At 47.2% G+C, this 27,340-nt stretch overlaps 1 protein-coding gene across 1 annotated transcript in view; it reads left to right on the top strand.

The window, feature by feature from the left end:
- Nucleotides 1–27,340, top strand: part of LOC116940872 (uncharacterized) — a 78,078-nt gene that overhangs the window by 30,647 nt on the left and 20,091 nt on the right. The window lies entirely within an intron of this gene.

The raw sequence follows: 27,340 nt of genomic DNA, 5'->3' as shown, positions 1-27,340 counted from the left end.
AGGTGTCTTTTGGCAACATTCTACATGCAGGAAAAGGGGAAGTCTAAGGTCCGTCGGATAAGTGTGTGCGTGTCATTCCACAATAACCTTAATTCATATTATCCAAAAGCCAAAGCAGTCATTGTGGCAACAGCCGTAAGGCAGCAGTTACTGCTTCGTTTTTTTCCGTGTCAAAAATAGGTACATTCGTGTAATTGTTTTTTTTATTCAACTGTGGTACTGTAATGCGTGTAATATGTTCCCCAAAAATGTAACAAAAAAAACTGGCAGTGGCGAACAAGCGCAAATTAACAAATATTTGCTGAATTCATCATTAACACCGCCCTTGAGCAGAAATCCATATTACAATAATATTGGTATTAATTCACGACTGGGTAAAGCCCTCCCCACGCAGTGTGAGTCGTAGGGGTTATTTGCCCATGTGACTGGGAATCGAACTTAGGTAACCTTGTTTATAGTGAAGTGCACTAACCACTCCTCCTCACCCCATATTTTGGCAGTCACATGACCTTATGGTAGAGCATTCGTTGCGTGCTGTAGAGGGTTCACGGTTCCAATCCAGCGGCTGCCCTGGTTATTACTACGGTGTGTAATAGCTGTAAAAATTGTTACGTGTCGTCTCGTGCACGGTGAGCGTTAAAGAGCCATCTGCATCAGTCGCAAGCTTAGGCCATCGTGTGCCGGTCTCATGCTCCAAAATAAAATGTAAAAACTGCCCACAAATGAATAAATTGGGATGAAGGGTAGAAATAATCGCCCCCTACGATAAAAACGTAGCAGGACTCACGTTAAAAAGGGTCATGAAACTCAGTGAGGCTTGCTGGGTAATCAAGCATAGTAACAATAATATATTGAATGTGTCTGAAATATGGGGTAATGGCAATGATCCTTCTTCGGAACAGAGATTGCTCCGAATATGGATCTTTGCCTGAAACATCAGCCTATTCAAGTATACATTTCTGACAAAAGTCATTGCAAGTCAGAACGTGGGTGACATTTTTTTAAATTGGTGTTTTCCCTTGGTTGTGACTCATGCCGCGAACATAGCAAGCTGTTGTGCCTTAAGCCCTACCGCCACTTTACACGACCAACGCTTGCACAAGCAAAACACTAACACGTTCCTGTGCTCGGTCGAGTCAACAAAAAGGGTACATCCCTTTAAAACAAATATGCACGCTTGTTTAAATTAGAATTCGGATGTTGTAATAGATGTACGAACCATCGAGCCAGGAGCAGCTAAGTGCTGGGAGCCACGGTGCCCTTACCGTAGCGCTCACCCTTTGGAGCTGGAATTCTCGCGCAACAATTTAAAGCTCAAACCCCGAACCGGGTGCCATAGTCACCGTGTAAATGGAGCACCTTGAGCAAACACTCTGTGTGGTCCAAAAGACGCAGGGGGAACGCTTCGCTTTTTGAGTATTTTCATTGGACGAGAGCGGGTTTTTTTTTTTTAATAAACGCACGGGCGGCACACGGAGACAGCCACATTGCTTGGGCTGCCCAGATCAGCGTGGGGTGCGAGATCTTACCGCTCGTGAAGAATGTAATCTCGGCTTTAGTGTAATCTGCTGATGGTCAAAAATACACACGGGAAAAGTGTTCTGCCAGGTTTCCACATCTGCTGACTTTGCAAAGAAAAGCCATGCTCTTCGCAAAAGGAGTAATAAGTGCGTTTTAATGTAACGATCCCATTATAGCTGGGATTATTAAGTTGATTAGTCGGCAAAAATTGGTAATTGACTACTTTTTGTTTGTTCTCAATGACTTGTGCCCCCTTTAAAAAGGGCGACCACGCCTACATTCTGCCTCCCGAAGGCAGGCGACCCCCAGCAAGCCACGCCCAGCGTGACGCGGATGGCGATGATGTCACCAAGCCACGCCCATCACCTCCCATCTAGCGGTACACTATTTTTTCAACTATTTCTTGTTGTCCGATTAATCAAGTAATGGCATCGATAATCGGTAGAATAATCGATTACATACATGATTGGACGCCCCCAACTCCAGACGCAATGCTTCTTTTAGTGGGGCGCCGCAGTGGCGAGATGTTCACTAACTTGACTGGTATACAGGAGGTCATTGGTACGACCCCAACCCTGAAGCCTTTATATTTGAAGTTTGCAGGTTCCCCCCGTGGTCGCGTGGATTTTTCTCCGGGTCCTCCGGTTTTTCCGTCCACATTTAGAATCAACGTGTGTTGAGAGTATTTGGCTGCTAATAATATCCACGTGATAAGCCACTTCGTTGAGCAATCATTTATGGGCAGGTCGACTCTGAAAAAGAGCTACATAGCTCAGTGGGCCTAACCTGGAAAAATTAAAAAAAATAACAGAAATTAACGTTCGGTGATGCTTAAACCGATGTATTCATCCAGGCAAAATAAGCGGAATGAAATACATTCTGTCACAGAAATGATGCAAAGTAACTGGGCTGAAAAACGACGGCAAAATATACATCTTGCAGCTTTTGTGGAGATTTTATGTATTTACCATGTTTCTATTCAAACAAAGTACTTATACCTCTTAGCAATGCAGCAGCATAGACATTTTCAATATCGTTGTAATGCCTCCATTCTCTGTGTTTTTATCCTTGTCTGCCAGGGGCTTTAAATGCTCTCACTTTTGGCTCACGGACATCAATTTTCCATATTTCCAGACATCTTTCTGTCTTACGCTCTCCTTCCTCTCAATCTTTTTTTTATTTTCATTTTGCCTTTTTTTTACTTACCCATGCTTATAAGTATATTACAGTATCAGTCCATATTATCATTAGTCCGGGGGGGGGGGGGGGGAAGGCAGAGGGGTGGGGGGAAAAGGGGCACAAAAACATGGAACCAATCATTCGTGTAAAATATAAACTTTATTTTACCAGGTAAGGCCCACTGAACTATATACAGTAGCTATTTTTCAGAAGCCACCTGGCCACCAAGTGGCTCATCTTGTGGAAATGTAGAGCAGCCAAACACTCTTAAACGCATATTCTTTGGGTCTTTCGGTAAAGTCACGTAGATAGAAATAAAAATATCACGACGTTTCGATCGCAACGCAAGCAATCGTCATCAGGCGGAAAACTTTACCGAAAGACGCGAAGAATATGAATTCCTGCAGTCACAAAAGCTTTAAGTCAAGATCTTAAACGTATGTTGATTCTAAATGTGTGTGTGTGGGGGGGGGGGAACTGGTAGACCCGGCGAAAAATCCACGCGATATGCAAACTATAAATATACAGGCGTCAGGGTCGCAGATAGATCCCACGACCTCCTGTAAACCGGGCAAGGTGGTTAATATCTCGCCACCGTGGACGCCCCCGGTTCTGCGCGTATTGATTTTGGCGGTGGAGTGTGTGGAGGGCCAGCGGCTGGCTTGCGGTTAGCAGTGGAGAGGCGGGGACACCCAGAGACAGAAGCGCGGACAAACAGTTGGCAGCAGCTTGGCCGATAAGGTCAGAGTGGCTGCACTCTGGGGGTCTGGAGGAAAGGCAAATGCGAATGACTTCTCATAAAGAGCACGAGCGAATGAGGAAGGATTGCACAAACATTCCAAAACTATTCCTCATCCGTTTAAACAGTGGCAGCTTCTTTTATCTGAGCAGAGCCGAGATCAAAAAGGGGCCCCGTGATTTATTTTGCGGTTTGTTTAGTTTTGGCGGTGATGCCACTTAACAAAAGGGGTCACATTTGGATAAGCTACATTATTCACAGCTGGGGATCTCGAATACACAAGGGAGTGTTCACTAAATATTATATACGTATATATTTAGGCTTTAGTCAATTTCAAGTTTAAATGGAAATAACATGGTATTAAAATGAGCACGTGAGGATTGATGTTGTAATCGAATGTCTGAAAAAAAGTAAAAAAAATAATACCGGACATTTTCCGTCACTGTGTTCGCGTTTTGGTCTTGTTGTGAGACGCGTCATCAAGCGAAGCTGCAGAGAGGAAATTTCATTAAAAAAAACTGAAAGATGTCACAACAATTAAATGCAGGCACGTGTTACATTTGTCCTGTGATTAATGTAAACACAGCTTAAAAATCAACAAAATAAACACCGAGCAAACGCTTTTGAAACTCAACCTGCAACTCAAAACATTGGGTTTAATCTTGTTCAATCCACAACATATTTGACACGCAGACATTCTGCCAATATAAATTCCCTTTGCAAAGAGAAGAAAACACGAGATGGTGCCATTGTAACCAAGTGAGAGCCAATTATTGTGCCAAGTAAGCACACACCTCCTTTACAAAAAAAATATAACCTCCATATAATAAATAAATTCAACCGTGGACCCAACAAATCACGCAGACATTAAGTCGTCGCTTTTATAAATCAGGTAGTGAGCGGCAGACGACAGTGCAGGGAAATATTTTGTTGCACCATACTTCTATGTCCCCACATCGATGCTCCTCACCTTCACAAGCCCCCCCCCCCCCCCCCCCCCCCCCCACTGAGCAGCATAGCAAGGAAATGTCAAAGATCAAATTTCCCACCAAGACTGGCACGGCACTGAGAGGCCTTCAACCAGCAATGGATTGACAAAAGGCTATAATATGTACATTCATTTTCATGATACGTTTGTATTCTCAGATTTGTATGCTGGTGTTATTGTAGCCTTTTTGTTTTGTCTGATATTGCTCGTGCTGATCGCTCCAGGACACTGATGAAAAATGAGATGTTTAATCTCACAGGGCTTCCTCTGTTCAAATATTAAAAAAGTAATAAAGGAGGAAGACAGTTTTGACAACTTTTTTTTGTCCTTATCGGCAATTCAATGTAACTGCTATTGGCCAATCGTCTCCATGCTGAACAATTGTCTGCAAATTGCTCAACTGGGACGGCATGGGGCAACATCGCCGCCTACTGTGAAAACAAACTTGGCAGGACTCTCCTGAAAAAAGAGTTTCAGACTCAGTGAGGCATTTCACGGGCAAAAAAAAAATCGTAATAATAGTTATAACAAAAAATATGAAGGTTCTTCCAGACCAAAGCATGAGAATGGAATTCCTGGGACTGCTCCCCGGGACCTCACATGAGCACTTTAGGTGGCCCTGGCTCTGCTTGTGGTTGTTGTTTGGTTTCTTTTTGGTCGACTCTGCCTCTTTACATGCAGACATTCCATCGCAGAGCCTCGCCGGCACAGGCTTCGTGTGTGCCGTGTGAGTTCGTCACGGTAGATTAGAGAAACATTCAGACGCGCGGGGGGTGGGTGGGGGGGAACGGTTTGCCAAAGCCAAATCCAGCCGGCAATGAAAAAAATCAATCCTACATCTCACCGAAAGTAAAAATAAACCGAGGGGTGGTCTGCCGCTAAATATATTTATAACATTTTAACCGCCTCGATTCTTTCTTTTTTCTTTAACCGTGTGGCTGCGCATACCTTCATCGTAAAATCACAACTCCTTTATTGACAGCTGTGGTCAAGTTGTAGTGGCTGAAGAGTTGGGCTGCAATCAAGGGTTAGGTGTGGGGAGTGTGCATTCAATCACACGCAACTGTGTGTTAGCCACATGGAGTCTATGATCATCAGCAGCTGCGGCCGCCACGGTCGATGTGCAGCTGGACGAAGGCCTCCTTAAGCGGATGCCACCTTTCACGATCCTTCGTTGAAATAATGAAACTTAGCACCTGCAAACAAACGGATTTCGCTCCATCTCATCAGTGGACATACTCACAAACGCATTCCATTCCTTGGCCGCCACTCCGTTCTGACTCTTTGACTATTGCCCATAATCCCTTCTCGTGATGGTGTCCTGCCGAAGCCTGTGTAATTTTCCTTGATGATTGATGTCATGAGCATGTGTGCGTTTCCTCATGCTTGTGTTCATCTTGCTGTCTCTCAATTTAATTTCAAGTGTGCAATGGAGTCCATGAGCCAATGAAATTCTCAATCATAGCATTTTCTGAACTATTTTGAGCCTTATTTGGTCATACTATCCTGGGATAGCAACTAAATCTCCACTCTTGAGCCTAATCACATTTGAATAAAACTTGCCAGCTTTTCAGCGTATAATGTTCTATATTTATAGCCGGATAAAAATGCAATAACGTGCAATTATTTTTTTTGCGAACACTAACGTGGGTCCAAAAGAATTCCATGCATTATTAATCAATAGCAAATACATTATCTAATAATGTATGCACGTGAATGTGTAAACATCGCCACTAGGGAGACAAAGGCGGCCGGGCGTGGTGTTGGCCACCCACCCCCTCGTGTGCCGGCCTTTATCGGTGCTTGCTAACAGCACTTGCCCCCACAGTCTGTTCAGGCTATACAAGGTGTCTTTGTTTATCTGTGTGTGTGTGACAGCAGCAGTGGGATTTTAATTTTCTTTAAAAAAAATTCGTCAATAAAAAAAGGTTATTTCATTATACTTTCTTGGCAAAACCCGTTTGCGTCTTTGCATAAGTCCCCTGTGCGGAACATTAGCAACAAGGAGCGCATGCCAAGATGCAAGCCCCTGGGCCGCTTCTAGGGCGCACGATGTGCAGTGAAGCAGATAACACAGAGCAGCAGCACGGCAAAGCTAACCCCAGATTGTCACACTCGCCAGAGCTCTTAAGTTATGCGCGTGCATCTCCCTGTGACCAGCTCCTTATTAACGGCAAATTCCCGTAAATGCAATCTTCAAAAGGCGCCACCGCGAGTTCCACCCCCCCCCCCCCCCAAAAAAAAAACTGCCGCGTGTAATGTCTAGCACATGAGACCTGGCAGCTTTTGGAATGGACGCACGTTTGATGGCTTTTTCCAACGGTGTCGATGTCGATTTCCTTTACCGTGCCGTTGAAGAAGGTGCTTCTTGCATGCCGCGGATGTCAGGCGCGGGGTGTGGTGGAGGCGGTGAGATTGCGTCTGCCACAGGGGAATTTGTTTTGTGGTAGTAAATGAACGGAAACCTCCTGCTCAATGTCGCCCTTTCATGCACCTTTTAAGGACTTTTAAAACCAAACAAAAAAGCACGCGTTACCCCGCCCCCCCCCCCCCCAAACAGGAAAATGGCTACAATTAACTCCTCGCTGCTGAACAGTTTTCGCCAAACACATATTATTTAGCAGCAAACGGCGGCAATTGCCGTTCGAGGTGTCGTGGTTCCGAGTGACCTGACTTGTGGGCGAGCGACTGTCGTCCCCCTGTGAGCTCGGACTTTTATCGCCTCCCGTTTCCTCGCCTGCGACGGAACGCTGAAACAGCGCCTGCAAAAGGTGCGACTGTTGCTTTAGCAAGAAATCGCGGCCCGTGTTTTAATTCGAGAGCTCGGGTGAGTACGTGAACCCCCCCACTGAGCCGTAGGTAAGCCACAGATTCCGCGGTGCATTGTGGTGTTCGTTAGAACGTTCGTCTTTGAGCAGAATCAGAATTTCACTATCACCGTCACTGAGCACATGCCCAAAGGCCACAGAAAACTCTAAGATGCCAGCAGCAAACAGCTCTGTAGAAGGTATACTAGATGTTAATATTTTTTGTTTAAATTGAGCATGGTTATTATAATACGTTGAGAGAGAAGAAGACGAGGGAAGATAATTTCAAAGTCGAGTAGTGCAAGGAAGAAGCGAGATAGATACTGGGTTTTCGCCTGCAGTGCAGTGGTTGAACACAGTATGGAATGACAGTATGGACGCCGTCAATGGCAGAGAACCCTTTCCGAACTCCGGCTTGCTCCCGTGTTTGTTTGGCCTCTAATTTGTTCATTATTCCGTTCACAATTATCTTCACGAACAATTTATATTCAGTGCATGCGATAAGGGGGCTAAAGGGTGCCTCACAAAGCACTTGACCCCATTGAACACCCATTACTCACTGTCTGAACACTCCTATTCGATGCTGAAGATTTCGGTGTCATTCTTAAAGCTGAGAACACACGGTTAAATGTGTGCACTCGAGTGAACGTAACGTCTGTCTATTTCACGTAACACTGCATGCATAGGCTGACTGCATGGGTTAATTAAAAAGAGCCAGGAGCTTGTGAACAATCCAAACACAATTTGGCGCACGTGTTAAATGGTGAACATTTATATTTTTTACATATTTCAATCGAAAGAGTGGCCCTTTTTTTTGTAAACACAAACCAGCGACACGTGAGTCATACCTTTCCGTCATTTGTGTTTTTACGGAAATTAAATCCTTCAGCTTGTGCCTTCCCCTCCCCCCTCCCATCACTGCAGGGTTTAAATGACCATGGTGATGAATGGGAAATAGGAGCAGTGAAGGGTACTTCGTGATCGCATCCGTTTTCTTTTTTTAAACGAACGCACTTCCCTTTAACAGCACGGAAGTGTACATTGCCTCACCAGCTGCACTTTGTAATTCACCCTGAATGCGCCCTGTGTGGTTGAAGCTCAGAAGCAAACCAGCGTTGACCCTGATCAGTACTCGGGTGCGCAGACTGCCTGGGAATACCAGGCGCTATAGGCTTGTGATGCCAGGTGGCCAGGGGATGGCAGTAATGCATGAGAACATTGAATTAATCCGTGCAGAGCTTTGAGTTGTTACGTACCCTCGCACATACATTGATTTTCTCTGGGTGCCAGTTCCTGTCCACATGCCAATTTGCTCGGTAATTGAAAGGGCCAAGCAGCCCAGCCTCAATGAGGTTTTTTTGGATGAATAATGAACGTTTATTGAATGTCTTGTCATTTACGTATAACATGCTCGGGTGGCACAGTGATTGACACACTGCACTACGATGCCCGAGCTATGAGTTCAATTCCCAGCCATGGCTCACATAAACGGGTAAGCCATGTATGAACCTGACCTGGGCACCCCATTTCACTAACCCACACTGACCAGCATGGTGAAAGTCCAGCCAAACAAGCCCAATAACTGATTGAGCACGGACAGGCCTTCACCCAGGGGTGCGTAGTTGTGTGGGTTTTCGGGGTTGTTTTGTGCGGCTCTCCAATGCGTTGTTCAGCACGATGTCCGACGTTTTACTCCACGTGCCGAGAGCTTTTTTTTAATTCCCTGCGGTGCCAAACGTCGGACATTGTGCCGAACAGCGCACGGTGCAACCCGAAAACCCATCAGACACGTAACATGTTCATGAGCTCACTCACAGCAACAACGCTAGCGTCCTCTTCGACAGTCGCCGACATTTGCTCGTTGGAACTTACTCAGGGAGAAAGTTAATCCCAACGCGAGAGCGCCTGCCGTGTGTACATCTCCATCGCGAGCTGCCCCATTACATTGTAAAATCCGTGCCCGGGGTCGCCTCATTAATCTGCACGGCGCTTGTTCACAAGGCCGACTCGGAGCCGGGCAGCGCCGAGCGACCCACCCCCCTCTACCACCCCCCTCTACCACCCCCCGAGCGTGCCATAAATCACGCAAATTTCACCGTAAGAGTGATGTCGTATTCCACAGCGAGCTCCGTGCATGTGCGAGTGCTGCGCGCTGCAACGGTCGAAGAAGGTTCACGTTCGTAATTTAAGGCTGCGGCTGGCCCCCTCCGCGCAGGAATGCAGCCTGCTCCGCGTGTGCCAACAAAAAAAAATAAACGTACGACATCTTCCCCTTTTTTTAAAGGCATAAGAAGACGACCCCTTCGCTTATTCTGACGGACAGCGGATCCCACCGTCCCGAACGTGCCCATATTTCATCACCATCTTAAATGTGTGTGTGGTTTTTTTTCTCTTTAAATATAAAGCAACGTTACATGTTCTTTGTTTGTTTCCCCGAGTCTTGCAAACATAGTGCAGCGCCGCGTTCTCATTTCCTGCAGAGGCGTCCTGGGTTACAGAGGGACGTTAGCAGGGGGCAGGTCAGCCTCCTCCCCCTTGCATCGACCCCCCCCTTCCTCACAGCGCCCCAACACCGCCCCCCACTCCCCAAGACCCCCCATGCTCGGCTTCCCCACCCCCTAGTGTTTTTTTCCAACATCCCTGGGCTGACTATTGAGCCAAACAGGTCACTGAGCTCAAGTGTACATTTTGCATTTCTGTGTCTGGCATAATGCCTTGCAAAAAGGTTTCAGTTTGGTGTTTTATTGCCAGAAAGGGTAAAACCTATTCTTTCTTATATTTTGATATTGGCAAGGGCGGTCCCATGATGCAGCTTTGAGTTACATTGCTGTCATCACACGGCATCACAGCGAGGTTACCGAACCAACTTCTCGACAGAAGCATCACGTGCGGCTCGCGCGGCTTTCGGCTGCAGGGAGAACTCACGTTGCGCGACACGCGTGGCTCTGCAAGTTACAACCTCGTGGCGTCGAGCCCCGGGGAATTAAGACTCCCCGCCCCCCACCTCCACCGTGGGGGGACAAGAGCGATGTTGGGTAACTCTCTTCTAATTGACGCCATTCACACGCTTTCACTCCGTGGTGTTAGCGCCATTCACGCCTCCCAATTACCGATGTAGAGCGCCCGGCATAACTTCCCCTCGCACAAACGGCCGCTTACCATTCACACTTGTCCCGGACGGGCTAAGCGGGCCAATTGGTTAAATCTTTGCGTGTCCGTGGCTCTTTTTCGTGCTGATGCCCGCCTCCTACGATGTTTGCGAGGCAGGCGGCTGGATTGCTTATGGAGTTGATTAGGCAATTGTAGCAAGTGAAGGTATTTGCTTCGCGGGCAGAAGAATATAGCGCATTTGCTTAAAGCAGCAGGGCTCGCACTCGTGAGTTTATTCCGGGCCAGCGTAAATTCAGGGTCATCATCTCGCTGGGGGTCGGTAAAATGGGTACTACTTTGGTGAGGCTGCACCATTTTGGTTGGACAGTTAAAAGTGTGTTGGGGTTTCTTTTTGTTTACGGAGGGACTGCTCCCTGCCATATACATGTGGAATTTCCACCACTGGCTCAGGACTGTCGAGGGACAATCTCAGGGGGAACATTTCGACATGTTTAAACTCGCTACTCTTAAACGAAAAAAAACATTACATCATTTCACTCTTTAAAAAAATAATAACTGTTGGGTCATTAATATTCATCATCTGGCTGTGGCACGCCTGCAGAAGGCAATTTGTAACGCGTTGCAATGCCAGCAAGACAGGCATTGTTCCCAGGTTTTTTCTTTGTTTAAAAAATATTGGAGGGAGGCACTAAGTCCAGAGCTTAAGTCGGAGACGCTTCGAGCTTACACGCAAGAATTAAGTCGCACCGTGTTTTAGATCATATTTCATTAATGGATGTTTAAATATGTCCATCTCTGAAACCGTGCATTGTCAAGAGAACTCGCTGGGAGGAAACCCAAGTAATACTAATTTATTTTGCATTCATCATTCTCATATACCATGATCTATCCACTGCTCAATGAAGTATGGTCGCACAACTCTCCGTGACTAAGGCAGCAGCATGGGGAGGCATTCATCCAGCAGTGGATTGACAAAGCGCTGTAAATTATATCTTAATCATTATGTATTATTACAGTAGGAGACGCTTGCTTTGAAGTCTGTGTGTGGCCAAACAAGCAACACAAACAGGTTGAGAAGCATTGTCCTGTCGTCACTGATAGCCTCGTGCGACGTCTTACGGCACCTGCCAACACCCCTGGTTTTGCCTTTCCTCCAATCCTCTGATAATTATTACACGGGCCCAATGCTAGCCACACAATACAATATTTTAAGACCATGTTGATTTCATTGGCCGCTTTGGAGCAAGTGGAGACTCTGGTTTTGTTCGGCCGAGGTGGAACCATAAAAAAAGACAAAGATCCCCCGTATAGCCTGTAACAGACTGTTGGGGCAAGTGCTGTTAGTGAGTACCTATGAAGGCCGGAGCGGTACATGAGGGGGTGGGTGGCCAGCACCACGCCCAACCGCCTTTGTCTCCCTAGTGGAGATGTTTACACACCGCACCAGGTACCCATTTGAGGCTGAGTCGACCTGGGGGAGGCCCAGGACCGGTTGGCCGTGAGCGGGAATCGAGCCCAGGTCGCCGGGTTCGAAGCAGAGCGCGCTAACCGCGACACTACCGATTCCACACGCATGTCCTCAACGCGGATAGCATCGGGACAGAATGAGCTACGGATGTATGTTCGTCAAACTTCGTTCGCACCGTACGTGAGCCAACCGTGCGAGTCGGGAGCTGCCGGAGATCGGGAGGCGGCGGTGGCTCCCCGCTCAATGGAGAGACGCAGTGGCGGGAGCTTCGCGTCTCTCGTTCAATAATAATTCCACTCGCGTTCATGAAAGGCGCCGGTCTGAATTGGGGAAAACAAAGAATCAAGTCGGCACGGAGAGGTGGCTACATTGTCGCCGTGGGCGCGTTGAATCGGCGGCTTTTAAAACATCCCCACCCACCCCACCCACCCACCCCCCCACCGCCACCTTCGCTCTCGCTTCCTGCTTTTGTGAGAAAATAATCCAACTCGCAAAGGAAAACATCGAGCCGTGTACGGCACACAGATTAGTGCGCCGTCGCGAAAACAAAATCACGCAACCCCCCCCCCCTGCTGCACCCCCCCTGCTGCACCCCCCCTGCTGCAACCCCCCCCCCTGCTGCACCCCCCGCTGCACACCCCCCCACCGCTGCACCCCCCTGCTGCACCCCCCGCTGCACCCCCCCCCCTGCTGCACCCCCCCCCCTGCGCTGCACTGTCACTCAACCCCCCACCCACCCACCAGGCATCAAATCACAAAGAGCAGGAGGCACACTCTGTGGTTGTGACTCAGCGTTAGGGGGAAGGTCCCTGGGGCGGTGTGGGACGACGTAGCAGCGACGGAGGCCTCCATTGCGTGCATCTTGCATTTGATAGAATCATAATCTGTGTATTTAGACTGGAGAAATCCGATGAGCTGTGAAGCTCTTTGTCAAAGATGTCCGGTGTGGGCGGGTTGGCAAGTTACAACAGCAAACAATACCAAAAAAAAAAATCTACGATTGGAGTGCAAAAATGGACAAAATGGTAATAAAGTTACTCAATATGAATAATATTATCATTGAGAGCCGGGTTTATCTGAATATGCAAGTAGTGGTTTGGGCATCCCTCCCGGGACGAGGGTCTCAGTGCCGCTGACCTGATTGCTAAAATTGTCCGAAGCTGCGCTAAAAAAGTAATACTTTTAATAAACTTTTTTTTAAAAACACGCTTTTATGAAATGTACTAGTAATGGCAAAAACTCCACGACTCCAGGAAGTGGCCACGAAGCTTGCCACGACGTAAGGGGACCGTTGTCAATTACAGCCAACGTCAGTTGACCGTGGACAATAAGACCCAAGCCGAAACATAACATTTAAAAAATAATGTTTAAAATATGGATTTGTTTAAATTTTAATGATAGAATATAGTATGGTCATCAGTATGACATAAGTATACCAAGTTTGCAGTCGATAGCACATTGGGAAGTGGGTTACAATTGAGTTACAAGATTTGAGGATACGACAACAACAACAACAGACAGCGAGTTAAATAAAAGGGCGTAATAATAATTTTAAAAAGACTGTGGCACGGATCCCTGTCGGAGTGTCGACACCATCCTCACTCGCCCCACGCCGGCAAGAGCCAAGAGCACCACCGCGAGATCGAAAGCGGCTTCCGCTGTTGCGATTTAAACATCACCAAGTGACTTTCATTTTAAAAGGAGCATTTGCATCTAGATATTGGGAGCGTCCTATAATGCACGTACAGTACTAGATTATTCATCCGATTATCGATTCCGTTGCTTGATCAATTTTACAACGGGAAAATAATTGGAGGGAGAGAAAAAACACACGTGTCTCCTCTGTTCCCCACATGTGCCGCTGGACGGGAGGTGAAAGGGCGGGGCTTGGTCATGCAATCGGCATCATCAGCAATTTCAGTGGGGACCCGAGCAATCGACTACGACAACCAAGTCGATGACATTCTTAGCCGATCAATCAACTTCAACGGCTCACTCTTCCCAGCTCGAACTACAAAACCACAAACATGCGAGCAAGCCACGGCCACCGCAGACAACACGGTGCTGGTTAAACCTTGGGGCTTGTGTTTGAAGAGACGAGTTTTCGTCCGTGATGGGACGCATCGAAGGCGTAGAACTAACACCGTGTGTCAACACCTGCACTCCGTTTACAAAGTGTCAAGAGCTGTCTTGACCCACCAATGTAAAATCAACATCACCCCGGCCGCCGGCAAAGACCAGCCTCTCCATTCAACTGTACACACTTCAACACATTCGTTAATAACGCCGCATTAAAAGGAGGGCATGTATAATCGGCGACGTTTCGGGCAGTGGCCTTGCTTCCTAGCACATAGAGGTAAGAGAGATTAGTGGATGAGAGCTGTACTGCACTTTAACTCTCTGTACAATATATATCGTGTCGCGCAGCACAAGAGGGAAGTAGAGCAAGATACATCATTGTACACGACTTCTATACCCCATGTCGAATTCTCCCCGCCTACACCAAACAAATTCGCACTGACCAGCACGGTGAAGTATGGTCAGATAACCCCCACAAAGCCCTCTCATACCGCAGTGGATTGACAAAAAGGGCCCTACGGCTACTTCCCACTGTGTGACGCTAGCGAGGTTGTTTCACATCCCGACTCTGCCGGAATGTTTAGAAGAGTTGGACCCGGGCCGGGATTGAAACTCACGTCCCTCCACTTGGGAGCCCCGCTGCTGCTGTGTACCAGCTGACTCTAACCCAGCAGTTGGTACAGTCCACATGAAATGACCCCACTGCTGGAACAGGTAGACAATGACCGGCGTGGCGTCACGGTGGTCATTTTGTACTTCACTTGGGAACGTTCCATCTGTGCGAAATCGACGTCAAAGCGATTTCCCATTCAGACGAGCAATGGGATTTGTGCTCACCTCTCATTTATAAGCCCTCAACCAGTAGTGAAATTCCACATTCGTGGTGCTCATTTTATCGATCACCGAGAAGGATAAAGAGGATGCAGTCTCGCTACCTTCTGATTTGCAAGCAGTGCGCTCATCAAGTATTGTGTGACGATGGTGAAAGTTCCAGGTTTAAGTGTGCTATCACGGTCCTGCATTAACAAAGACAGAGTGACTGTTTTGGTTTATTTGTTGTGTTTAATCCACAATGTGTTTGCCCTCCTACCGCACACTCGTGTGCGTGCGTCTGTGCGCTGTTTGTCCAGTGGGGTGACATCACCACCACCACCTCGAGCACCACGGCCACTTAGCGGTGATTGACAGCTGTTTTATTGTGCGCGTGTTTTTGTGTGTGCGTGGGTACGTGTCACCACAAGTGCAAGCCAAGCCACGGTTTAATAAACAGCTTTTGATGGATTGCGCAAATTGACATCAATCATGCGCACTTCACATCAGTTGGAGTGGACTAGATTCAGTTAGACTTGCAAACGATCACAGTATCCGAATGGAGCTGAGAGAGAACGACTCAAAGTCTCGCCGAGTGTCAAGACTCGTGTTGTATGAGGGTCCTATATTTGGATGTTTGGCCAATTCCATTCCTGGGTGTTGAGGACGTGAGACATTTTTTGTTGTTGTTGTTGTACATCCACCTGGAGAAACCCATACGAGGGGGGGTAACACTCCCAGCTGGACTGCCATCTATCTCCTGGTCACGTAACAGCCTACAACACCTGGTATTTCCAGGCAGTCTCCCATCCAAGTAATAAGCGGGCTCAAACCTGCTTAGCTTTCAATATCCGATTTCAGGCATGCGTTAATGCATTCCGGGCGCGTAGACCGAAGACACAGACATGTTTTCATAAATGTAACTGCATCAGAGATACGGGTGCATATGCATAGCCTTTCTCATCATCATCACCATCAGTGGCCATGATCTATTCACTGCTGGATGGCCTTCCCAAGCTGTCGCCATCCCTCATAATCCTACGGTGCCACGAGGCATCTAGCTCCCTACACAGAAGCTCATCTCATCGCTTCATATCTGCCTTTTATGCCCTCTTGGGCGTCGTTTCCACCTTTGGCTGCTACTCAGTCCTTAGTCTCCACAACTGCCCAAGCACAATTACTTGACTTGGCAGCCAGTATGTTGTCTGTGACTTGCGTATCTTCGCTTTTACATGTGTTCTTCTTTCACAATGACATCCCAAGCATGCACCTCTGCTGTACTTTTCTTGTGCATTTTTGAGCTTTTGTGTCATTTCCTTTGCCAATTTCCACGTTTTTGATCCACGTCTTATCGCTCAATAAATCGAGCGTCTCTCATAGTGTAATTCCAAGCATGCATGTCTATATACTTCTCTGTGCACTTTTCATCTTTGGTGACATTTTTATTTTGTTGTCAATTTCCACGCTTCTCATCCGTACGCAGTATTTCGCATTTAAACCCATCACGCCTCGCTCCATCCTGGGAGAGTGCCACTGACTGGCTCATCGTCTGCTGCGCAGCTCCACGCTATCCCCGCTGTTACTCCAGCGTGACGATCTTTTTCCAGGGCCCAGGCTCAACATCCCAGCTTGCATTCATTTTCTTAAACTAATAAACACTGGCGGACTGCACTGAAGCCCAATCTCCTGTTTTTACAGCAAAGTTATGAATAGGTTAGGGAAGTTGGCCACGGCTCGGCGGCTAAGTAATTGATTTAAAACAATATGCTTAATGATACGTTGATCTGAGGGCGAAGGCATTGATGTAAACATTTCCCATGGTTCGAATGCGAGGTTGATGTTTTCTGAGCACACAAACACGCGGCTCGCGTGGTGGCAGAGCGAGTGAGAAATGAGCACGCGCGCGCGTGCCCCGCGTATCGGTGGTGGTGCGCGTGCACACTCGACGTGGATGCGTTTGAGCGTGGACGGAGATTGACACGCGCGCTTTCGCGACCAATATTATTTGCAATACAGTGTGTTGTTGTTGCTGTTGTTTGTGGGGTTTGTCGCGTGAACAAAACGTGTGTTCGAGAGTAATTGGCACGTTTTGTTTACGCGACAACCCTTACCGATTTGGCGGTGTCGGGGTGGGTTGATTACACATTCATACTCTTTGCTTTTTTTCGGTAAAGTCACGTAGGTAAAATAAAATAAATGAAAACAAAATTGATTTAATTTAGTTGCTATCATTTATTCTATTTTACCTACGTGACTTTACCGAAAAAAACAAATAGTATGAATCCTTGCAGTCACGAAAGCTTCAAATCTAGAATACACATTTATATTTATGCGATCGAACCGAACGAAAACGTTGTTATTAAGAGTTTACATAGCTGAGCAAGCTGAGTACTCCGGCTATCCCTCCGCTCTCACAGCACTCGTTCAAGAATGACATCTCAACAGTATTGTCAAAACCGCTGCCCTAAAAAGGAAAAATATATACTGTATATAGGTAGAGAAGGTGAGCCATTGCCCGAAACGTCGCCCATTATATTGTTTCCCCCTTTTTAGGGCAGTGCTATCGATAAGTTTGTTTAATTTATTGGGTTTTTTTTGGCGCTTGTGTTTTAATAGCCCCCAACAGCAACCTATGACAACAACCTGTTTATGTCTCGTGCCAAACCCTTAACAGGTACTGGCGGGACTCGCTCCAGCACTCTGTACAATTACACGCGGGGCTTTGTCGCCGTACGCGCAAGCGTGGGCCCCTCTTCTTACAACTCGTCCCGAGTTTCTGTCATTCCAAGCGAGGCGTGTCTCCAGGAAGTGTTCCCGGCTGATGTCCTCTGCAAGTTCAGATTCACCACCCCCCCCCCCGCCCCCCATCCTACTACAATGTGGCCGTTCCTCACCGGCATGTCTCAAGCAGCCATACGACATTTGTCTCCGCAAAGACCCATCCCACACCAATAACTCAGCTCCTTCAGGGTCCTGTGTGTTTTTGAAAGTCGCTGAAGTTTCCTCTTCTCCCCCCCCCCCCCCCCCCCACCGCGGTCAAGCTCAACAAAGTGCACATTATAGCAGAGACCGTTTGTCACAAACTTATTTACAAACGGTCAGAAAATTTACTGCTGCGAGGGTCGGGGTGGAGCAGACTCCGCCTTTCACGTCCGTGTGAGAACCCCCCCTACCACCCAAAGCTCACCGCCCCTAATTTTCAAATCACCCTCTCTCTCTCTATCTGCAGCGGCACTTTCAACGGCCCTCTTGTTTCATTTTAAAGGGAACACGGGAAAGCGAAGAGGATTCGCAAAGCGGCATTGACCGAATCACCTTGAATGCACCCGATATCCAGGCGTTGTAGAGGCTTAAGCTGGGAGTATAACCAGGAGATGGCAGTAGAACAGCAACTGATTATTGAGTTCAACTGTGCAGAGATTTGAGCGTTAACACCACACGCCAAAAACACACATGAATGAAATTGACGAAACGTCGCGATGCAGGACTCTCCTGAAAAGGGAGCTTGACACTCAGCGAGGATAAATCAAAGGCGCTGTTGTACGTGTTCTTATTACGTCTGTTACTGCCGGGTTTGCTCTTCTGTTTCTGCCAGGAGTAGCCTTTCGCGATGCTAAGTACTCTGTATGATAAGAATCAACGGTGAAGGGAGGTGGCCAGGTGGTTTGGAGGTCAGAGTGCTCGAAGTGGGACCGCTGAGATCCTAGGCTTTAAATGTGTGCAGCTGCCCACGATTACACTTGGGTCTCTGACCTGCCGGATTGCCGGTCCCCGTCTCATCACCAATAACTGCACACATAAAAAAAATATCCCATCACATTAAACGTGGGTTTCCACCTGATTTGGCAAAAAAGGAATCCCAGCTCTGAAAAAAAAAACAATCATTCGGCAGTCAGGAAATGGGTGTGAAAATGTTGCCTCCTAGCATGGAAGAGATCTCAAACGCAGTTCTGTGATCTCTCGTTCCAGGCCCGTTTCCATCAGGGCATGATCCAATGCTCCGTGAGAGTTCCGAATGGATGTTTCGTCTCATTATGTGACTTTGAGAACCTCTCTGAGATGAACTTAGCAAAAGAAAATCATGAGAGAGTGGCGTGAGATTTGGAAGGACACTTTGCTTGCAATACCTAGCTACTTCCTTTACTTCCAAAAATACGAATCCTTCCTGCCGACCAGGGGTCTGTATGGATGCGTCGACTCGTCGATTAAAATTACTTCGTTAACCCTACGCAAGCGTGAATCAAATTGTCCGCCACACAAGAATTGCACCACTGACTAAAAATAAAATGGATTCTTGACCATCGAATCTTGGCAACATAAGAGAGGTTCTTCAATAGGGATTAGCGTTGGTACGGCTATTTTAATACACACAATAGACAGGAAGGACAAGATCAATGGGCCCGCATAATGCGCGTGCATAATGTACGTTGACTCAAGAGCGCAGAAGCGTGGTCACCACATCTACGCCTCTATATAAGGAACGAAACAGGTGGACCTCTCCACAGCTCTGGCTGTCGCCTGATGAGGCTAGTTGTAATTACAGGCGAAACGTCGAACTCAGATTGTAAATGTTGTGGCTTGGCTCTCCAACACACCGGTGTGCTGTACTAGCGACGAATTGGCCACGTTCTGTTTACGTGGCAACCCTTACTAGTTGGCTGTGTCGGGTGGTGGCGGGTTTAACGGCACATTTTTATATTTACGCAATCTAACCCAAACAAACCTCTATGATGGATGATATTGGTCGCGAAAGCCTACGTGTTAGACTGAAACTTGGCAACAAATTGAATCCTAAACGTGTGGGTGAAGGGAACGGTGAATCAGTGCAAGTCTGCCATTCAACCAGCCTGTGTAAATCTACCGCCTTTTTGTCAACCCACAGCTGGATCAGGACCTCCCCATAACGTTGTGCTGGTTGGGTAAGGCGGGGAGCATAGTACAATGCAACAATACTTTTTTTACCGCACTGCCCCCTGCTGACAATAAGTCCCCGTACGTAGCAGCCTACAACTCCCTGTGTTACGCGCGCTGGTCGCCCAGTCTATGTGGTATCCAGACTCCAACCTGCGAAGCTTCCTCGATGAGATCAGGCGCGTTCTGGAAGATCTGGTCTTGGATTCACCTGGACCACCGGGCAGCAAGGCAATCGCCTCATGAGTTTGTTCTGGAGTTGGGCCACGACACCCCGCTCCCAACTTAAATCATCTGAGTCAAGTTGAGATTTAACTTGAGGGCCAAGTATAAGATGGCCCAACTCCAAGACTGGATTAACCAAGCAAATTCCGGGTTGCCCCGTGGCCATGCTGAATCTCGTGTGTCTCTGTCTAGTAATTTAATAATAGAGATGCTTTTTTTAGTACTTTACAGATGGACAGATTGGCAGTCAGTCGGCAGGCAGATAGACACTTTGTAGACGTACACCTTGCCAATCCATAATATACGTATATAAGCACATTATTCATAATGACATCACCCTGCTGAACTGCGCAGAGGGCAAGCGAGCTGCCGTACATTTTTATTGGCATTCAAAAGAGGCAACGGAATTGTACGTCGCCACCGCCGCCGAAGACTTCGTTTCACTTCCCACGTGCCAGATATTACAAAAAGAAAATGAAATAAGTATGACGATGGAGATCACATACAGCATCTCCGCCGCAATTTTTATAATAATTAAACGAACAGGACCCAACTCGCTTTTCACTGCGTTAAGCCAAAACCTCTGGCTTAACTCTACAACAGCTGTGGCGACTTAAATGCCGCGATTCCCAGATAGCAGGAATGCCACCTTGGAAAGGAATTCCCAGTCGCCAAATCCCTAAGCTCACGAAGGCCCTCTGTGGTGGCGCAGGGTGAGCAGCTGCCATGTCGCCAAATCCCTAAGTTCATGGACGTTCAGGGGCACCGCGGTGGCGATATGTTAACTACCTCGCCTGGTATACAGGAGAGTCACGGGTTCGATCCTGACCCCGACACCTGTATATTATTTTTGGAGTTTGCATGTTCTCTCCGTGGTCGCATGGATTATACTCCGGGTCCTACGGTTTTTTCCATCCACATTTAGAATCAACATGCGTTTAAGCCACTTAATTGGGATAATATTATTTGTGGCCAGGTCGCCTCTGAAAAGGCGCTATACAGCGCAGTGGTCCTTACCTGGTAAAATGAAAACAAATCTTCGTTTAGTTTTTTTTTTTAAGCCCCACCTGTGGTGGAGCAGGGTGAACAGCTGCCAGCAGCGAGGGGGCCACGCCGCCAAATCCCTAAGCTTACGGACGCTAAGGCCCTCTGCGGTGGCGCACGACGAGCAGCTGCCAGCGGCGAGGGGGCCACGTGGCGTTCGCGAAAGCGCAAACTCCGCAGCATCGGCGTGCGCCGTCAGCGCGCAGGCCCCCCGCCGAAGAGACGACGGCGGCTCTTGGAGGAGCTCCAGCCCATGTACGTCTAAATCATATTAGGAGGAAATGTGCTGTGGACAGAAAGTGAAACTAGGGAGGAAATAAAGCAACCGCTATCGAGATGGCTGTCTAACGGATGCGGCTACGAGCGTCCCGAGCCAGAGGTCCGCAAGTAGGCGGCATTGAAGGCCAATTATGTGAATATGTAGATGGAGAACGAACGGTAATCGGTATGCACATTAACATATTGTTCGCTATTTAAACAGGTGACGATGGGTTGAGCAACTTTATGGGAAATATATTTTTTTGTGGCGATCCTGTGCAAGAGCATGGGGGATTGTTGCAGTGGATACATTACGGCTGACGATGATGGGTTGATTTATTTTTTTACAGAAGATGCCATCTGGAAATACTTTCACACCTTATTTTCTAACAGTAGATGGCATATAACTTTTATAGCCCCATGTTATTCGACTACTGGATGAGGGCCTCCCCATCCCGTGTCAATCGTAAGATTTATTTGAGCATGCTTCACCATGCTGGTCAATTCGTTTTGAAGGGCTGTCTTGGTCAAGGTTCAAATATCACTCACCACTCATGTTAGCCATGACCAGGAATCGAACTCAGATCAGTGTGTAAATAAATACGAATTAGCATCAGGCAGCTGCCCCAACCGAACCGGTGATCCAAAACAAGTTGGTTCGGTCCGTCAATTCCCGTCCCGTTTTAATCGATGCATCTTTTAACGCTGGAACTGTAACCCTTGCCGTGTCTCGGTCACAAAAGCACCACCCCTCAACCATCCACTCAACCGTTCCGATCCCGCAACTCTGACCTGCTCCCTGGCAGTTGTTTTTTTTTCTAATCCTCGCCTGAGCAATATTGTTTCGCAAAAAGGAACATCTTAAAAAATATAACAAAATAAAAGCAATGTGCTGACGGCTACGTTCGAAATGTCTTGAATGATCATTTCTGCGCGAGTGATACGATTTTTTTGTTTATTTTCATTGCAAGATTTAAAAAAAAACCTCAACGTTTTTGCTTCTGTGGTCAAACCTCTTGGTGTCTGGTCCCGTATAATGCGCTCCACAGGACGTGCGCTTCCAGCGTGCTGCTCCGACCTCGCCGGGATCTCGCCCGGACTGCGCACGCTGCTAAATTAGAGCGTGTCCCCGGCTCCACCATCGTCTGCAACAAACCAGAGCTTTGGCGACGGTCCAGGCCCGCCTGCTCTCAGAGGTGGAGTTGGCTCCCCCTGATTGATGCCTGCTCGCGTAAAAAAATATAAAAAGTCGGGTTTTACGGCGTGCAACTGCAGCGAACACAAAGCGAGCGCGGAGCGAACGATTCGCCCGCGAACAATTTGACGGAATTTGCATCACGATTCTGAGGTCGTCATTCCTATTCGACGACCCGATTCCTCCGCCTAGTGTTTTTTTTTCTTCGTCTGAATTTCCACCGGCTGCAGAGTTTGTGCAATCAAGTCACGTGCGCGACGTGACTTGAATACCGTCGACCCTCACTCGTGCAAACTGATGCACGTGTCTCGAGCGCAACTATAATCGCGTTTCATCAATGGGCTGTCGAACGAATGCACCCCACGAACCTGCGCATCCTCCGTAGTTAGTTGCAGGACCAAGCTGATGAAGTTCTCCTGCTTGTCCTGGCTACAAGCCATCATCAACGCTGTTGCTTCTGTCTTCCTTCCGAATTTTGTTCAAATTTGTGCTGTTGGTGTCGCGTCATGGGACGAAGCGGAGCACCCGCCGTTTGAGAACGGCTCGCGGAAGGCGATAGGGGCCGTCCATAAATGACGTCAAGCACTTGGGGGGGGGGGGTGGGCGGGGGTCAGACATTTGTGACGATGTGTGACGAGGAGGGGGAGGGTTTTGAGAAATGTGACGTCACATCAAAATGCGCAACTTCAAATAAATATAGAATTGTTATAACAACACTAATTGTTATAACAACACTCCTACAACATCAGAGTGCAGCGCCACATTAAATACGCACTAGAGTGACAATAGTTTAAAGCGATTTGAAGCATGTTTTATTTTCAAAATGGAAATATGCTTTTGGAGGGGGGGGCAGAGCTTTGTGACGTCATATTTGAGTGGGGGTCTGACTTTTTTTGACGCCGTGTAACGAGGGGGGTGGGTCAAAAATCGTCCAAAATCGCGTGACGTCATTTATGGATGGCCCCGTATCGCTGAACTGCTTTTGGGATTCCTTCCAGTGACCTCTTGTCCACATGAGCGAGGAGCACAGCGCTGACCCACTTGCCCTGCCGTCGAGTTGTGGCTCTCTTGGTGATCAGATATTTTTCATTCTCAGAACAGTATAATTTTTTTTTTGCCAAATCAAGTGACTGCTACCGTACATTTCAACTGGGGAATCTGGTTTAACAACGGGCGGCTGAAACCCGCACCTTGAACCCAGGAACTGAGAAGTGCCGGCTCGTTACTCCGACCCCATTAGCCACCGGGCCACGACAGCCAACCAAGTTTTGGTTACATGTGTGCAGCCCGGCCACACTTGTATGATTCGGCTCTGGCCAAAGAGTGAACACTGACAACATTAGAAGCAGGTCACTTAAAAAAAATGTATCACGTCGGTGCATTACTTTGAATTACGTGACGTTCCTCTGCGTGCCAACAAAAATTAAACGGACGATTGACCCCGTGGCGCGAGGTATTTCGGTGTTGCGAGCCACCGCGGGGGTCAGCGGCCGTGGTCAAAGTGGCCAGGGGCACTGTGACTGCCGCGTCCTTCCCATATTGGGAAGCCACTGGAGCGATGCGCTTTAAAATCTCGATTGAAAACGAATTTCTTTAGAGCTGCGTTTCGTGTTTAGTTTCTTGTCCTTCCCGAGCACCTCCGATTAGCACGGTTTGGCCATGCACGGTGCGAAATAAGTTCAACATACATACTCTCTCCAAGCGTCGTGTTTCACTGCATCTGACATATCTCCATTGCTCTTGTTGGCTCACTTTGACACTGTCTGCTATCTCTCACCTGCCTTCATCACCTCAATGACTTCTGTCTCGTTGAAAAGAAAATTACTTTTCTATTAGCTATCGGGCTCCAGCCGTACACCTGTTTTTTTTTTATACAGCCCTTTGTTAATCTACTGCTGGATGAAGGCTTGCCCATGCGGTCAGGATTGTTTGAGCACACATCACCACGCTGGTCAGTTCGTGAAGGGGTGGCGTGTGTGGGGTGTGCAGGGCCGGTTCACATATAACGAGCCACTGATCGCAGCCGTAGGTAGCTGCTCCCACCCATTGTGTTGTTATTCGGCTGATTTTAATCTCTTACATTTCTGTGTTTTCATCGTAGACATTTTTTACGATTTCGTCGATAAATGCTTTGAGAGACTCTGAGCGTTACTGTTGTTGTCATTTACTTTCGCAACTAGCAGTGCAACACCCTGTGCTCGAGAACGATTCATGCTTCACCCCTTTCGGTCTCTCCCATACGCGTGGTGCAGCTGCTTTTGGGGAAATTGAAAAGTTCCAAGGCCCCCTCTGAACGCGGGATGCACGACAGAATCGTGTTAAGCGGCAAGGTCGAAAGCAATGCAATGACTTTGCCGAAACCATCGCCACCAAATCATCAACCACGTTCCCGGCACAATCACCCTACGCTCGTCACCTGTCCCCCAATGCTAGCTCTGATGTTACCCTAAAGACGTGTCCCGCAGTCCGTCCATCAGTTTGTCTGCCATCACCACTAGTGATTCTAAGCTTTAGGATTAGCAGCCAATAAGCCAGCTATAGGATACTGGGTTAATAGGGGTGGTGTGTGTGTGTGTGTCGGCATTTCTCGCTCCCTAAGGGAAAGGACATATGGGGCGGCACATGTGGCCTTTTAACATTTGGAAGCGTTCCGCATGGCTTCCCCGCTTACGGACAAGTCATTAGGCACAATGCGTATTTCCTACTTAAGTACTGGGGTTCCCAAAAGGCTGCTTACGGGTCGGCTCGATACAGCAGGCTGGCCTAGTGTTCAGCACCCTCCCTGCTGAGCCACTTTTCACGAAGCCAACGGTTCAGCGTTGTTGTTGTTTTTTATATTCTCTGCTGAAGGGCAGGTTCCGCAGGCCCAAGCTCCCTCCATCCCATCCGATTCCATCCTCTGTTCCTTTCCACGAAACACCACACCCCTCTGCACGAGGGTTATCGAGCCAAGACTAAGAGAGGATTGTTCCAGGTGGTCGCCCCTGCCTTCCTCAACGGTGTTTCCTTAAGGTGACACCATCGCCAGTTGCAGCTGAATGTCACACCAAGGGCACGCAGAGGTACTTCGCGAGGCTTCAGTTTTGTTCACCTTCCGAGGGGTTGCAACATGGCCACATTTTAGAAGTATGCGTTTAGACTATTTAGATTATTTTGCTGGTATATGAATGTAGAAATGATAAGCCACTTTGTTGAGCTATAATTTGTGGTCAGGTCGCTGTTTTAAAAATAAGTTCATACCTCAGTGGGCTTTGTCTGGTTGGATGGGGATGGTTTAGTGTTGTATTTGTTTGTGTTTTGGGTGATTTGTATTTCTTTCTTGTACTTTGTACTTCTGTCGTGTGTTTCTGTACTGTTTGTTATTGTAACGTTCTTACCCGCCCCTACTGGAAATCTGTGAAAAAGAGCTTTATCGCTCATCGGATTCCTCCAGTACAAATACATATTCTGATTGTGACCAGAGGACACCATCCAGTTGTAGAGTGGATACACTTTATGGCATTTATAAGTGGAGTTAAACGTTTGCTGGTTCAGTTAAAATGTTCCCTTAAATTCCCCGTTTCTCCAGGAATGAACATTAATTCTTTCTCGGAGCCAATATTTTTGCCACCTTATTTATTTTTTAAAACAAAGAAACATGAAATCCTAACTGGAAAAAAATGTTCATAAATATTTATTCCCCTGGAAGTATGAATATATTCACTGAATATTTGTGAATATATTCAGTGAAAATTTGTTCCCAGAGGAACACTTATTTTGGGAACCAATATTAATTTGGACTGGTCACGCACTGGTCGCGGCTTCAATGTTGTAAAGGTCCTCTAAACGAATATAAATACACGATGTGATTATAACAGCCAGGAATCTCATTGCGCTCTCTCACTCGGTTGAGTTAACGGGACTTCGCCTGACCCTGCCACACCGCATCGCCGTCGGCCCATCGTCTTGATGACACGAGACGCTGACGGGCATAAATTAACGCAGGCCATCTGCCGTAAACATTTCACAGATTGCGAGACATCGTGAGACAAAATAGGTCACCATGTCACAATGGAACTTGTCCAATTAACATTTGTTTGAATGCACTGAAAAACGACGAATCACAAAATACAGGAGCACTCTTTGTCAGCTTGTCGGGGATGATGCGGCACCTTTGACTGGCCTTCGAAGCTGCAGTTGGCAGACGCTTGGTCGTTTTAGTTTACAGTACATTCTTAAATATACATTAGTATATATTCTTAAATATCTAGTGCTTTGGATAAGTAACAGTCGATCAGCTGGTCGTGTGTCGGGGCAAAATGTTGGTAGTCTTTCAAGATGTCTAGTCAGCATGGAAGAGTGGGCCAAAAACCTTTCCGTGGGGTCCTGCAGAGCCCCTTCTAGTGGAGGCTGTTCTGTTAGCAGTGGGAATGAGCAAGCGACTGCACGACTGCACCATTACCTTTTAGTAAGAAACGTGATCTTGTAAATGCAACCTCTATGCTCTACATTAAACAGCCTGCATGTTAATATATAAACACAGTAGACTTTCATATTCTTGGTTCTCTCGGTAAAGTCACGTAGAAGGGAAACAATAAAATAATAAAAATATAAAACGTTAAAATTATCACGACGTTTCGACTGCAACACAAGCAATTATCATCAGGTGTGAAAACCACAGCAAGAAAATTTTGAAAAAAGTGGCGTTTTTTTTACGTTAGCACCACGGATAGCGATTTGGCAGTTTTTTTAGATGGACAAGTCCATCTATTTTGATTTAAAGCTTTCGTGACTGCAGTAATTCATATTCTTAGTTTTTTCGGTAAAGTCACGTTGAAGAGAAACAACAAAATAACAAAATATATATAAAACAATAAAAAATTCTCACGACGTTTCGACCATAACTCAAACGGTCATCATCAGGTGTGTCGGTTTGCATAAATTTATTTTGAAAACGGCATATTTATTTATATATATAAAAATAACGTTTGCGTCACGCGCAACGATGGCAGTTTGCCAGGACTAG

The sequence above is a fragment of the Petromyzon marinus genome, chromosome 10 (genome assembly GCF_048934315.1).
Source record: "Petromyzon marinus isolate PM22_M1 ecotype Great Lakes invasive population chromosome 10, UKy_Petmar_22M1.pri1.0, whole genome shotgun sequence".
NCBI classification, from domain to species: Eukaryota; Metazoa; Chordata; class Hyperoartia; order Petromyzontiformes; family Petromyzontidae; genus Petromyzon; species Petromyzon marinus.
This window is presented reverse-complemented; position numbering and strand designations above follow the sequence as displayed.